Genomic DNA, 13748 nt, shown 5'->3' with positions numbered 1-13748 from the left:
TTGCTTTTGAACCCAAGGTTCCCTTTCACTACCATGTTTCTTAGCAATAAAATCTTCTTTAGTATACTTTTTATTTTTAGCATGATTTTCAGTTCTTCTTCAACCTCTTGTTTATCGAAGCATCATTCTTATCATTATCTTTATCATGTTCATTACCACTTTCGGTTTCAGCATCGTAAATAGAAATACTATTAGGATCATTAACGAGCTCGAAGGATTCTACAACAGCTTTTATGTTTCTTTTTCTTTTTCTTAGATGGAGCACTAGTTTCGGTTCGTTGAGAATCTTGTTCAACTCTTTTGGGATGCCCTTCAGGATATAGAGGATCCTGGGTAGAAACACCGCCTCTAGTTGTTACTTCATAAGCATGTTTTTCTTTAGAATTATCTTTTAACAAGTCATTTTGCACTTTAGTGAGTTGATCAATTTGAGTTTGAACCATTTGAAAATGTTTAACAAGCATCTTAACATCATTGGAGGTTCTCTCCACAATACCATGCAATTCACCAATAGCTCGAGAATTTTCCATTAAATGATTCTCTACTCTCATATTGAAATTACTTTGCTTAACAATATAATTATCAAACTCATCTAAGCATTGAGCGGGAGGTTTTGAATACGGAATATATTCTCTAGTAAAGCGTTCAAGAGAGTGTACCTCAATCATGGATGAAGGGGGAGTGATCTTACATAAATCTTCTATGGGAGGTAAATTCTTCACATCTTCGGATTTAATACCCTTCTCTTTAAGAGATTTCTTGGCTTCCCTCATATCTTCATCATTTAATTTAATCATACCCCTCTTCTTCAATATTGGTGTCGGGGTTGGTTCGGTGTAGACCAATCATCATGATTCCGGCCTATTCTCGCCAATAATTCTTCGGCGTCGTCTGGAGTTCTTTTCCTGAAAACACAACCAGCACAACTATCCAGGTATGCCCTAGACTCAATGGTTAGTCCACTATAAAATATATCAAGTAAATCATGCTTTTCCAAATCATGTTCGAGGCCGAGCTCTAATAAGAGAGCAAAATCTAGCCCAAGCCTCGAGGCAATTTCTCTCCATCTTCCTGATCAAAATTATAAATTCTACGCAAAGCAATATGTTGAGCACTAGCAGGAAAGTATTTCCGGAAGAAAACATCAAGCAATTCTTTTGGACTATTAATAGAATCAGGTGGCAAACTATTATACCAAGTTTTAGCATCATCCTTTAATGAGAAAGGGAAAATTTTAGCAACGAAATAAGTACGCTTCTTAACATCATCAGAAAACAAGCTACTTAGAGTAGATAGCTCAATCATGTGTTCTACAACACTTTCTTTTTCAGTACCACAAAAAGGTGTTTTCTCAACAATAGATATATGAGACAAATCAAGAGAAAAATCATAATCCTTATCCTTAATGTTTATAGGAGATGTGGCAAATTTAGGATCGGGAGACAGTTTATATCTAACGAGTATGTTGTGCAAGCAACTTTTTAATTTTTCTTGCATCGAGTAGTAGCATTGCATTTATCAATAAAATCATCATCAAGTTCCACATAATCTTCATCAAGATCATCACTAGAGTATTCAACGAGACTCGAGTGAATTGACAGGTGTAGCGACATTTTCATTAGGAGTTTCGGTACTTTCAATTTGTCTAGACCTAGCAATTGTAGCATCTAGAAAAGATCCCAATGAACCATCATTATCAAGCACGAGCGAAGCATCATCAAAATTATGAGAGGAATTTTCAGATCTAGCGAAGTACCGGCATGTGAAGCATGTGGTGGTGAAACAAGTTTATCTATCACGAGATGGTGAATCAAGAGCAGCAGAGGTACTCAGAGTTGTACCTTTTCTTGTAGTGGATGGTAATATGGCGACTTTAGGATCGCGAGGTTTACCCATGATGGAGAATTTGCAGCGAACAATATCAATCCAAGTGAACTTCCAAATAAAGCTATGCTCCCGGCAACGGCGCCAGAAAATAGTCTTGATGACCCACACGTATAGGGGATCGCAACAGTCTTCACGGGAAGTAAAACCCAATTTATTGATTCGACACAAGGGGAGACAAAGAATACTTGAAAGCCTTAACAGCGGAGTTGTCAATTCAGCTGCACTGGAAACAGACTTGCTCGCAAGAGTTTATCGATAGTAATAGTTTTATAGCAGTAGTAGTGGTGAAATAACGGCGACAGAGTAACAAAGACAGCGAGTAGTGATTATAGTAAACAAGCAGGATTAAAATACTGTAGGCACAGGGATGGATGAACGGGCGTTGCATGGATGAGAGAAACTCATGTAACAATCAAAGCAGGGCATTTGCAGATAATAATAAAACGGTATCCAAGTACTAATCAATCAATAGGCATGTGTTCCATATTCAGTCGTACGTGCTCGCAATGAGAAACTTGCACAACATCTTTTGTCCTACCAGCCGGTGGCAGTACGGGCCTCTAGGGAATCTACCGGAAATTAAGGTACTCCTTTTAATAGAGCACCGGAGCAAAGCATTAACACTCCGTGAACACATGTGATCCTCATATCACCGCCTTCCCCTTCGGTTGTCCCAATTTCGTCACTTTGGGGCCTCGGGTTCCGGACAACAATACGTGTATACAACTTGCGGGTAAGATCATAAAGCAATGAATATCATCATGAATCGATAACATGTTCGAGATCTTAAATCATGGCACTCGGGCCCTAGTGACAAGCATTAAGCACAACAAGTTGCAACAATATCATAAAAGTACCAATTACGGACACTAGGCACTATGCCCTAACAATCTTATGCTATTACATGACCAATCTCATCCAATCCCTACCATCCCCTTCAGCCTACAGCGGGGGAATTACTCACACATGGATGGGGGAAACATGGCTGGTCGATGGAGAGGCGTCGGTGGTGATGATGGCGATGATCTCCTCCAATTCCCCGTCCCGGCGGAGTGCCAGAACGGAGTTTCTGGTCCCGAGACGGAGTTTCGCGACGGTGGCGGCGTACTGGATGGTTTCTGGAGATTTCTTCTAACTCCCCGTGCGTTTTTAGGTCAAAGGCATTAAGTAGTCCGAAGGAGGGCGTCGGGGGCCAGCCGAGGCGGCCACACAACAGGGCGGCGCGCCCCCCTCCTGGGCCGCGCCGGCCTAGTGTGTGGGGCCCTCGGGCCCCCACCTGGCTTGCCCTCAATATTCTGGGTAAATAGGACCTTTCGCATAAATTCCGAGGATTTTCCTGAAAGTTGGATTTCTGCATAAAAACGAGACACCAGAGGAATTCTGCTGAAAACAGCGTTAGTCCGTGTTAGTTGCATCCAAAATACACAAATTAGAGGCAAAACAATAGCAAAAGTGTTCGGGAAAGTAGATACGTTTTGGACGTATCAACCCCTCAGGCAGACGCAGCGTTTAAAGAGCTAAAAACGATGCTAGCCACTTCACCAATACTGGCTTCACCTTTGGAAAGGGAACCCATGTTGTTGTACATCGCAGCAACCAACCGAGTCGTAAGTGTTGTGGTGGTAGTAGAAAGAGAAGAGGAAGGAAAAACCGTCCAGAGGCTGGTATACTACCTGAGCGAGGTGCTCTCCCTCTCAAAACAAAACTACCCGCATTTCCAGAAAATGACCTATGGCGTGTTTATGGCCGCCACAAAGCTCAAGCATTACTTTGAAGAGCACCCCATGAAAGTGGTAAGTGAGGCACCCATTTCCGATATCATGTGCAACAAAGATGCTAGCGGTAGAATTGCAAAGTGGGCAATCCAGATCTCACCATATGTACTGGTGTATGAGAGAAGAGATGCCATAAAATCGCAAGCCTTGGCTGATTTCCTAGTTGATTGGGCGGAAATGCAATACAAGCCGCCAGACCAAAGAATAGAATATTGGAAGATGCACTTTGACGGATCCAAACTCAAAGAGGGTCTAGGTGCCGGTGTGGTGCTTACCTCACCTAAGGGAGATCATCTCCGGTATGTTTTGCAAGTACATTTCAGGGCATCAAACAATGTCGCTGAGTATGAGGCTTTGATTCATGGACTTAAGGTCGCAAAATAAATCGGTGCACACCGGATCATTTGCTACGGAGATTCAGACCTTGTAGTACAACAATGTTCCGGAGATTGGGACGCAAAAGATGCCAACATGGCTTCATACCGGTTTCACGTGCAAAAGATTGCCGGCTTCTTTGAAGGCTATGAGTTTCAGCATGTGCCACAAGCGGAAAATGAAGCCGCGGATGCTTTGTCCAAGCTAGGGTCATCTAGGCAAGAAATTCCTCCCGGAATAGCCTTGGCACACTTAAGAATACCATCAATCAAACCGAGTCCGGAACCGGAGTCCGTTTTCGTACCGGAGTAACACGTTGTACCAATGGATATCGATGAAGGAAACCCAGGGACTGTTCCGGTAAACTCGGGGACTGCTGCATCCAGACCAGAGGAAACAATGCTGGTGGATAGCATGGAGATAGACGTACCGGTGTTCCTGGTTCGAGAGGCACCATCTTGGGTTAAACCTATTAAGGAATTCCTGATCAACGGCACCTTGCCGGTTGACGAAAATGAGTCCAGAAGAATCCAGAGGAGGTCCAAAGCATACACCATCATCAATGGCGAGGTGTACAAGAGAAGTGTTACCGGTGTCCTTCAAAGGTGTGTGGAACCGGAAGAAGGAAAAGAAATGCTTGCGGAGATTCACCAAGGGGAATGTGGGCACCACGCTTCGTCAAGGGCGCTGGTAGCAAAAGTATTCCGGCATGGGTTTTACTGGCCCACTGCTTTGGAAAATGCTGAGGATTTGGTAAGAAAATGCAATGGGTGCCAGAGGTACGCCAAGCAAAATCATACCCCAGGATCCGGTTTAAAAACCATACCGCTAACTTGGCCGTTTGCTGTTTGGTGCCTCGACATGGTTGGCCCATTCAAAACTGCAAGGGGAAATATGACCCACATCTTGGTTATGGTGGACAAATTGACCAAGTGGCTAGAAGTGAAACCTATTGCAAAATGTGATGGGCCCACAGCGGTGAAGTTCTTAAAAGATGTTATCTTGCGGTATGGCTACCCGCATAGCATTATCACTGACAATGGAACAAACTTTGCTCAAGGTGAGTTCAAAATATTTTGTGAGGATAACAATATCCGGTTGGATTTATGCTCAGTGGCACACCCACAAGGCAATGGCCAAGTTGAAAGAACAAATGCCTTGGTACTTTCCGGTATCAAACCAAGACTCATCGAGGCGGTGGAAAAGTCACCGGGGTGTTGGCTCGATGAGCTACCGTCGGTCTTCGTGGAGCATAAGAACGACTCCAAACCGGTCTACCGGATACACTCCATTCTTTATGGTTTACGGAGCAGAAGCGGTCTACCAACCGACATTCTCCATGACTCACCAAGGATGCAGCTCTATACCGAAGAAGAGGTAAAAGAGGCCCAAGAAAACGATGTGGACTTGCTAGAAGAAGCAAGAGAGTTGGCATTGGCAAGAACAGCCATTTACCAGCAAAACCTCAGACGCTATCATAGCCGGAAGGTTAACCCGAGGGTGTTCCGGGAAGGAGATCTGGTGTTGCGCCTAGTGCAGCGCACTGAAGGCCGGCATAAGCTCTCACCCCCATGGGAGGGACCTTTCATTGTGAGCAAAGCTCTCCACAATGATGCCTATTACCTGATCGATGCACAGGAATCAAAAAAGGGAAAGGCGGACAGGTCAGGAGAGGAGACCAAGCGTCCGTGGAACATAGCTCATGTTGCGTCCTTTCTACTCATGAAGTTGTGGTGTAAGAAGTTCCTTTTTGTACCTTATTTGCTATGAATAAAAGATGTCGGGACCTCGAATGAATCTCGGGGACTACCCCTACTAAAATTGCATGCAATATGTTTATTTTTTTCAATTTACCGGTTGCTTGTTGAACATTTTTTCTTTCCGGTTTAGTAACGTGCTAAACCTACCGGAATCTTCGACTCTGCTGCTGTCCGCAACCCGGCTTCATGGCAAGCAAGATAAACCGGTAGGAATTAAGCACGTGAACTACGAAAAGAGAGAGTGGGAACGAACATTCCGGAAAAATCTAACTAACCCGGTTGTACCGGTTTTTTGTGAAAATTTCGAATTATTTCTAAGTTCAAGAAAGTGCTTGCTTGGCGAAAGAACTTTGTGACTCGTACGCCAAAAAACCCGAGAGAGGTAGGCAGAGGCAAAGCAAAAGAACCAAGTGTGCATCGGATTGGATGCGGAAACAATTCCGGAATCTTTGCAGTGCAAGATAAAAGCAAAACAATGAGCAAAATGCTAAGGCAATAGGCAAACATAAGTTAATAAGCTACCGGTATAACATACCGGCATAAACTGTTGTAGCACAGCCAAAAGAGCAGCTAAGTTTTATCTTACATCATAAACCCCGGCATACCGGGGTAGAATTTAATGAACATTGTTTTGTCAAGCATCAGATACAGCAAAGATAAGATGACAGCATTCAAGCAGCAGGAGCTTCGGGAGGAGCAGCACCGGCCTGTGGAGCTTCCGGAGGCGCATCATCAGCTCCCGGCAGAGCATCGCCCGCTCCGGCATCCTCATCCTCCTCATCCTCTTCTTCTTCCTCGTCGCTAAGGTAGTCCTTGACGTCGGGAGGAGGGGGAATGAAGGTGCGGACCGGGGCATACTCTGCGATCCGGTAGGCTCGATCCTGCCGCTTTGCGGTGAGGACCGGATCCTTATCGGTGGGAGCATCCTCGCGCACGCCGTGGAGGGCGTCCAGATCCAAGTCTTCATACCAGGAGCAGGCAACGCGTAGCGCCGCATCCGCTCCAGCACGAGCTGCTGAGCACTGCCACTCGTGGATTCTCCGGCTGGCACCTTTCAGGCATTCGGAGGTAAGCGTCAGGTTTGCCGGCACCTCCTCCTCAGGCCATAGCACCTTGAATAGATGGATCGCCACGTCGGGCAGATCAGCGAGGTTCCGGTCCACCGCGCGCATGTGGGCGACCCGCGCAGAAAGTGCGATCAGATGGTCATAAGGATCCCACGGCGCGTCCGGGTTCTTGAACTCCTGCTGAACCCGGCGCTCGGCCACATTCCTCTGCGCATGCAGCTGCGAGTCCGGGAAAAGCCCTGCGAGGCAAAGAAAAGATATGGACATGCTACCGGAAGATATAAGCTTATAAGCAAAAACCGGAAAAGAAAGAAGAAAAACTTACTGAGGGCAAGCGCGTCAGTTTGCATGACCAGTTGGTCATTCTCCTTTTGCTCTGCCTCTAGAAGCTCGGCCCGATCCTCGGCTGCTTTCCGAGCCTTAGCTCCCTCCTCCAGCTCTGCCCGCAGCACCACGGTGGAGTTGTTGGCATCCTCGAGGGCCTCGTTCAGCCTGGCCTCAGCTGCGGCTTTGGCGGCCTTCATCGCTTCGTTGTGCTGGAGCCCAAGTTTGATGAGCTGGTCCTTCAGCCCCCTGGACACGAGCTCCTCGGCGTCCAGAGCCTCGCGATGCTCCCGGATGAGCTGCTCCTTTTCACCTAGAGCCCGGAAAGGAAACGTTAACAAAACTACAACTGGTAAAATGAAGAGAGACAAGTTAACTGGAAAAGAAAGAGTACCTTGGAGGGCGGCGAGCTGAGTCTTGAGGGCTTCGATGGAAGCTTCCGGGATAGCTGTTATGCAAAAAGTTTATAAGTACTAGAAGAGAAAAGCTTCCGGTAAGAAGATGCCGGAGGCACGAAAGCTCACCTTGGCACTTGCTGTGCGCTTCAGCAAGATCCCGGTGCTCCCAGAGTAGCTCCTCAAAGAGGTGCCTCCGGGCGTCAGCCGTGCTCTGTTCAAGAAAAAAAATGTTAGAAAAAAGAAGCCGGTTTCTCTATGTTCTTAACTAAGCTTCGCGCTAAGAGCTATGCTCTTAACGCGAAACTCGGGGACTGGCTATGCCGGTTTTTTGAGTTTCTATCTAAGTTTCGCGCTAAGAGCCATGTTCTTAACCCGAAACTCAGGGACTAGCTATGCCGGTTTTTTGAGTTTATACCTAAGTTTCGCGCTAAGAACTATGCTCTTAACCCGAAACTCGGGGACTGGCTATGCCAGTTTTTTGAGTTTCCACCTAAGCTTCGCGCTAAGAGCTATGCTCTTAACCCGAAACTCGGGGACTGGGAAGATATACATGATCCGGAAAGAATGAAACTGGCATAAGTTGAAAAGTTGCAAAGGGTTTGGTGTAACTTACCACCACGTTGTTGGTGGCATCGTGCCACGCGTTGTCAAGCTCCTTCACCGCGCGCCGCAGCCGCATGAAGTGCTCCTCCGTGCACCGGGGGCTAGAGGGGTCTAGCGCCGGAAGCCGGTCCTTCCCCAGGCCGCGCGTAGATGCAGACACATCCGCTTGATTCCACTTCTCAGCGTATGGAAGCAAGTGCCCCAGCTCGTGGCCTCCGCGTTTCAGCTCTGTGATCCGGCCCAGGATGCCGGAAGGCTTTTCTCCGGCTGCGGCAGCGGCGGGGCCGACGTGCAGCACCAAGGACTGTGGGCCGGGGGAGGAAGTGCCGGAAGCCGTGGCCTTCCCCTTGAAAGGTTCCGGCTTGAGGAACTTGGTGATCTTGGTGGTTTCTGGCGGCGGTGTTGGCGTGGCCCCGCTTAGCTCGACGTTTGGAGCTTCCGGCGGAGGCACGGGCGAAGTCTTGGGAGGCGGAGGTGCGTTCTGGCCCAAGGTAGAGCTTGCCGGCGCGGAAGAGTCCGGCACGGGCTTGGAGGGGGAAGAATTCGAGTTCTTCTTCTTCTTTCTTTTCAGGACGGGAGGAACCAGAGGTTCCGCCCGCCCAGCAGCTTCTGCATCGGCGCCGATGTTGCTGGCGCTGGCGTCTTGTGTTTCTAGAGGGGAGACGAGGTCCTTCTCCGCGCGGTGATCTGGAGGTGTAGGGGCCGCGCGCCCCGCACTTGGAGTGCCTCCCAAAGGGGAGGCAGAAGGGTTGCCGGTACCAGATGGTACCGGGCTTGAATGAGGAGGAGGTGAGGTCCTTGCGGTTCCCTCAGAGCTCTCCGGCTTCATGCCGCTGGTGCTCTTGGAGAGCTTGAGTGCAGGGCTGAACAAGAAAAAGAGAAAAGATCGGAAAAAGCAACCAAAAGGAAGAGTTTGAAAAACAAAGCAAACAGAGAAACAAAAGCTTACCCGGAAGAGACCGGCATCGTTTTCCCTTTGTAGCGCCTCTTGCCTGCTTCTTTCCCCCCAAGGACTTCCGTCCGGAAGCGTTTGGCGGGAGGCGCTTGGCTTGAATCGGCATCAGATGCCGGAGCCTTGTTCTTCTTGCCCTGAGGGATGAGCTTCTCCACGAACTCGCGGCCAACCTCAGCCTGCAAAGGAGCCGCATGCTCATGAACCTGCGGTTGGGTGCTAGCTGAGGGAGCATCTACAGAAGGGAAATAACAATAAAGCATGAGAGACCGGAAAAGAAAGCTACCTCGAGCATAGTGACATCGTCACTGGAACCAGGAGCTTCAGACGAGAAGTTACCGGGACGCGAGGTGTGGGTGCGGCCCATCTTGAGGTCGATCCAATGGATATAAGGATTCGGGTCAACCTTGTCCAGAGGCCGCTTCCGGCAAGGGCATCGCTGCTCCGCCTTGATGCGAGGGAAGCGCTCTTTGGCCTGAAAACGAATGGAAAATCAGTTAGCCACAACGTAAAAGTTACCGGTACAACAACCCGGGTTGCACAATCTCTTACTTCGTCAGTTGGAGGCTTGGTGGAGCTGAGAGGCAGGAAGCCCCACTCCCAGTCAATTGGCATGGCAGTCTGACAGATCTGCTTAGCCTTGAAGACTATGTCCTCCTTTCTTAGAGGGAGGCCGGTGATCTTGGTAGGATCGCCAGGGCCGTACATTTCGCTTATCTTATGAGCCCAGCGCTTAAGGGGATGCACCCGGTGTGAGATGAAGGTGCGGATGATGTCGTTAGAACAGATGTTTGTCTCTCTCTTCAGCTTCTCCATGAAGCGTGCAATCCGTTTCGTCTCAATATGATTCGTCCCAGGAAAGTAGCCCCAATTGACCTTCGTGGGCGGCGCCGAAATGAAAGCCGGCAGATTAATGAGATCTGGGGCGCCGGTGTTCTTCACATAGAAGAAGGTCCCTTGCCATAACCGGCATGACTCGAGACCAGAAAATTTAAAGAAAGGGCTCCCTTGGCGGGAGCCGATGATGCAAGACCCGCATTGAACGGGGGGTTTGGGCTTAGGAATTTCCTTGCCCTGGACGGAGTTAATCCGAAGAGAAAAGAAGCGAGCAAAAGTCTCGCGAGTGGGACGGAGGCCGATGTAGCCCTCCATAAAGGTAGCATAACAAGAAAGGTAAAAAACGGCGTTGCCGGAAGGTGGTGAGGCTGGAGTTGGTAAAAATCCAGGAACTGGCAAAAGAAGTCAGAAGCAGGAAGGCCGAAGCCACGCTCGAAGTGAGCAAGGAAGACAACGAACTCACCGGGTTCAAGCACCGGCTCGATCTCGTCGCGGGGAAGCCGGCAGGATACTCCTTCCGGTATCCTTCTTGACCGATACAACCAGTCAATCTCGTGCTGTGTCACGTCGGAGCCCTTCCAGGCCCCACGCGTGACGCCGGATAGATCTACTCCGGAAGCTCGGCTAGAGCTGCCGGCCTCTTGATCTTTGCCGGTATCGGTTTCCATCCGGGCAAGCTCGACTGAGAGTCCGTCGGAGGATTCGCTCTGGTGGCTACTGGAGGAAGATTCGGAAAGAAGCTCTTCACTAGACATACGAATTTGAGAGACGCCGGATTCTACCCAAAAACTGATTTCCCAAGATCTACCCTTGCGCGAAGAACTACGAGTAAGAGGAAAAGCAAAAGAAAAGGGAAAGTAAATATTCTACCGGCCCAAGATCTGAAAAGCAAAGAAGAGAGAGGTAAATGCGCATCGGGCCTAACCTGAGGCGGCGGAGAAGCTGGAGAAGAAGGTCGACGGTGGTGCGGCGAGCTCGTAATCGCTGAGGAATGCCGGCGACGAAGAAGAAGAGGAGAAGTCGCCGGAGAACGCACGGTGCGGCGGCAGCAGGCGCACTACGGCGAATCTCTACGCAGCGAGGCTTGGCGAGGCTCGGCGGAGTTGCGGCGGAGGCTCACCGGGCGGCGGTGCTCTAGCGACGAACGAAGGTAGCAAGGGCGCAGGAGGGCAAGGAGCTCTGAGTGCGCGAGGAAGTGGAGAATGCGAAGAAAGGATGAAGAAGGAACCGTTTCCTCTTATATAGGAAGAAGAGATAGTGGGCTGCCAACCGCTGGGCCGCGGCGGTTCACTTCGTGGGCCGCCACGTGGCGCGAGGATACACACGCGGAAAATAAAATCCCACAGGGAGGCCGCACGGATCCGGAACGGCGGCGGGGATCCGGTGCGGCGCCATAAGTGTTGGCGCAGAAGCCGAAGGGAAGTGACCCCTGACACTGGCGCGTCAGGTACAGTGCGCATGTCACTGACAGGCACTGTATCCGAGAAATTCTCGACTTCGCCGAGGAGGGATTTAATGTCAAAGATACCGGAAAAGACGATACCGAAAATACTTTGCAAAGAGAAGAAAATGTGAGTCCGGCAAAGATGCCGGGAGATCTAAACTGACCACCGGAAAGATTAAACCGGTACCTTAAGATATGGGAACCTGGCATGGACCGTTGGATAAAATCCACCGGACTATACCAGCTTCGGGGACTAATGTTGGGGGGATGACCCCCGGTATGCCAAAGGCATGCCAAACCGGATGGTTTGAGCCATCAGGATACCGGTTTAATGTTTATACCGGAGCACGAAGTTAAGTGTTTGGCTAAGTAAAGCTAAGCCGGTATCCCCAAGAGGGGTGTACCGGAACCAGATAAAGAAGACACCGGGATACCGGTAAGAAGTGTACTGTAGCACGTCGGCAAGACTGGTCAAAGATTCTCTCCAGAGCTAGAGGACAAGGATGAGCTAAGCAAAGTAGCTTTAAACGAAGCTGTGACGATAAAGAAGAGGATGACGCTGAAAGCAACCGGAGGACGTCAGCCTCTCCGATTAAAGAAGACCCCGGAGTCATTTATGATTAAAGTAACTTTGTAAAGTAGTTTGTCTAGTCAAAGATGCCATTAGGGTTTCTTCCCCTGTAAGCCACCCTCTCCCCTATATAAGGAGAGGGGGCACACCCTTATGCACAGAGGCACATGCTAGCTAGACGTACGATCGATCGAAGGACGAACCTTGTAAGCACAAACCTGTAACCTGTTGAGATCAATGAAGAGAAAGATCTAGAGCAGAGTTCTTCCTTGTGTCTTTCTTCTTCTACCTCTGGCTTTGGCTAAGTTCTTGAGGAAAGCATCCGGAAGTTCATCCTATCTAATCAAAAACCCTCCCCCGAATCCTCTAGCGCCCATTCGGCCCCAACTTAAGCCATCCTATGGCATCTGTCTGTTCACCACGACGACAATCCTCATATATATACTCAATTCATTGTTGGAAGTTTTCATGAAGTAGAAGAATCTCCCGCACACAACTATGCCCAGTGAACCACATACATCATCATGTATATTTCTACTAAGTTAGTTGCCCGTTCAACTCTTGGCCTATGAACGGTATTTCAGTCATTCTCTTTAGAAGAGATTTGCAAGCGCCAAACGATTCAAAAATCAAATGACTCCAAAAATCCATTTTCATGGAGTTCCTTCATGCGTTACTTTATAACATGACCTAAATGGCGGTTACACAAATAAGTGGAATTCAAATCATTTTCCTTATGGCATTTTAGCGTCAGTGTTATGTATGTGTGTTTCACCATTAAGATTTATAATAACTTATCCATCGTACATGGAGTAATATCATAATTTGAACAACTCATTGTTTTCATTTGACCAGAGCAAAATAACAATTATTAAGTTCTTTATTATAAATTCTAAGGGCCAGGTAGAATGCCAACGACAAACATAATAATACTTTATTATGTTTCAGACGTGCATTATTACCATATTCCTTATCAGTCACTTAGGCCATCGTATTCTTGTATTGCGTTGTACTGTATGACATCTCATACCAACCAATCTAGTACAAATACCCAAGAATTTCATTATGTGACCAAACAAGGAATATATTCATAAAATGTATATCATTTATATACACTTGAGCTAGACTTTCTAGTCTTTTCTTTCTTTCTGCCAAAATATCTTTTGTAGTTTCTCTTTTAGCTTTCCTCATTCTCACAAAACACTTCACCTTCAATAACTTCTAGGTCCATTGGTCAAATACCAATAACCTTGAGGTTCTTACTTTGAAGTTGATCATCATATGACAAGTGTTCCAGATTTCACTATTAGTAACTTTGTAATATGATGAACAATTTCACTCATAATTTTATCCATCATATCATGACGACTTTCCGAGACCATGTCTGTACATGCTAGGCTCGTAAAGTTTAACCTTAGTATTCGCATGTGCAAATCTGGCTTGCACCCGTTGTATGCACACGTAGAATCTATAACACCCGATCATCACGAGATGCTTCGAAACGACGAGTCTTAGCAACGGTGCATACTAAGGACGATCACTTCATGGATATGTGAATATCGTTAGTGCCCAACTTAGTTGGAGGATTGGGATGCCTGGCGTCTTCAATCTTCATACATTCCCATAAAACTTATGAGTTTATGTAGTCTCACTAGATTATATTCAATCATCTTGCAATAAGGTCTTAGAAATCACATATATCTCATACCTTGCTTATTTCTGAAAAAAAAATTCCAGCTCCTTACTTTTCAAACG

Source organism: Lolium rigidum, chromosome 1, assembly GCF_022539505.1.
Source record: "Lolium rigidum isolate FL_2022 chromosome 1, APGP_CSIRO_Lrig_0.1, whole genome shotgun sequence".
Lineage (NCBI taxonomy): Eukaryota > Viridiplantae > Streptophyta > Magnoliopsida > Poales > Poaceae > Lolium > Lolium rigidum.
The sequence above is the reverse complement of the archived record's forward strand: the minus strand, read 5'-3'. Positions refer to the sequence as shown.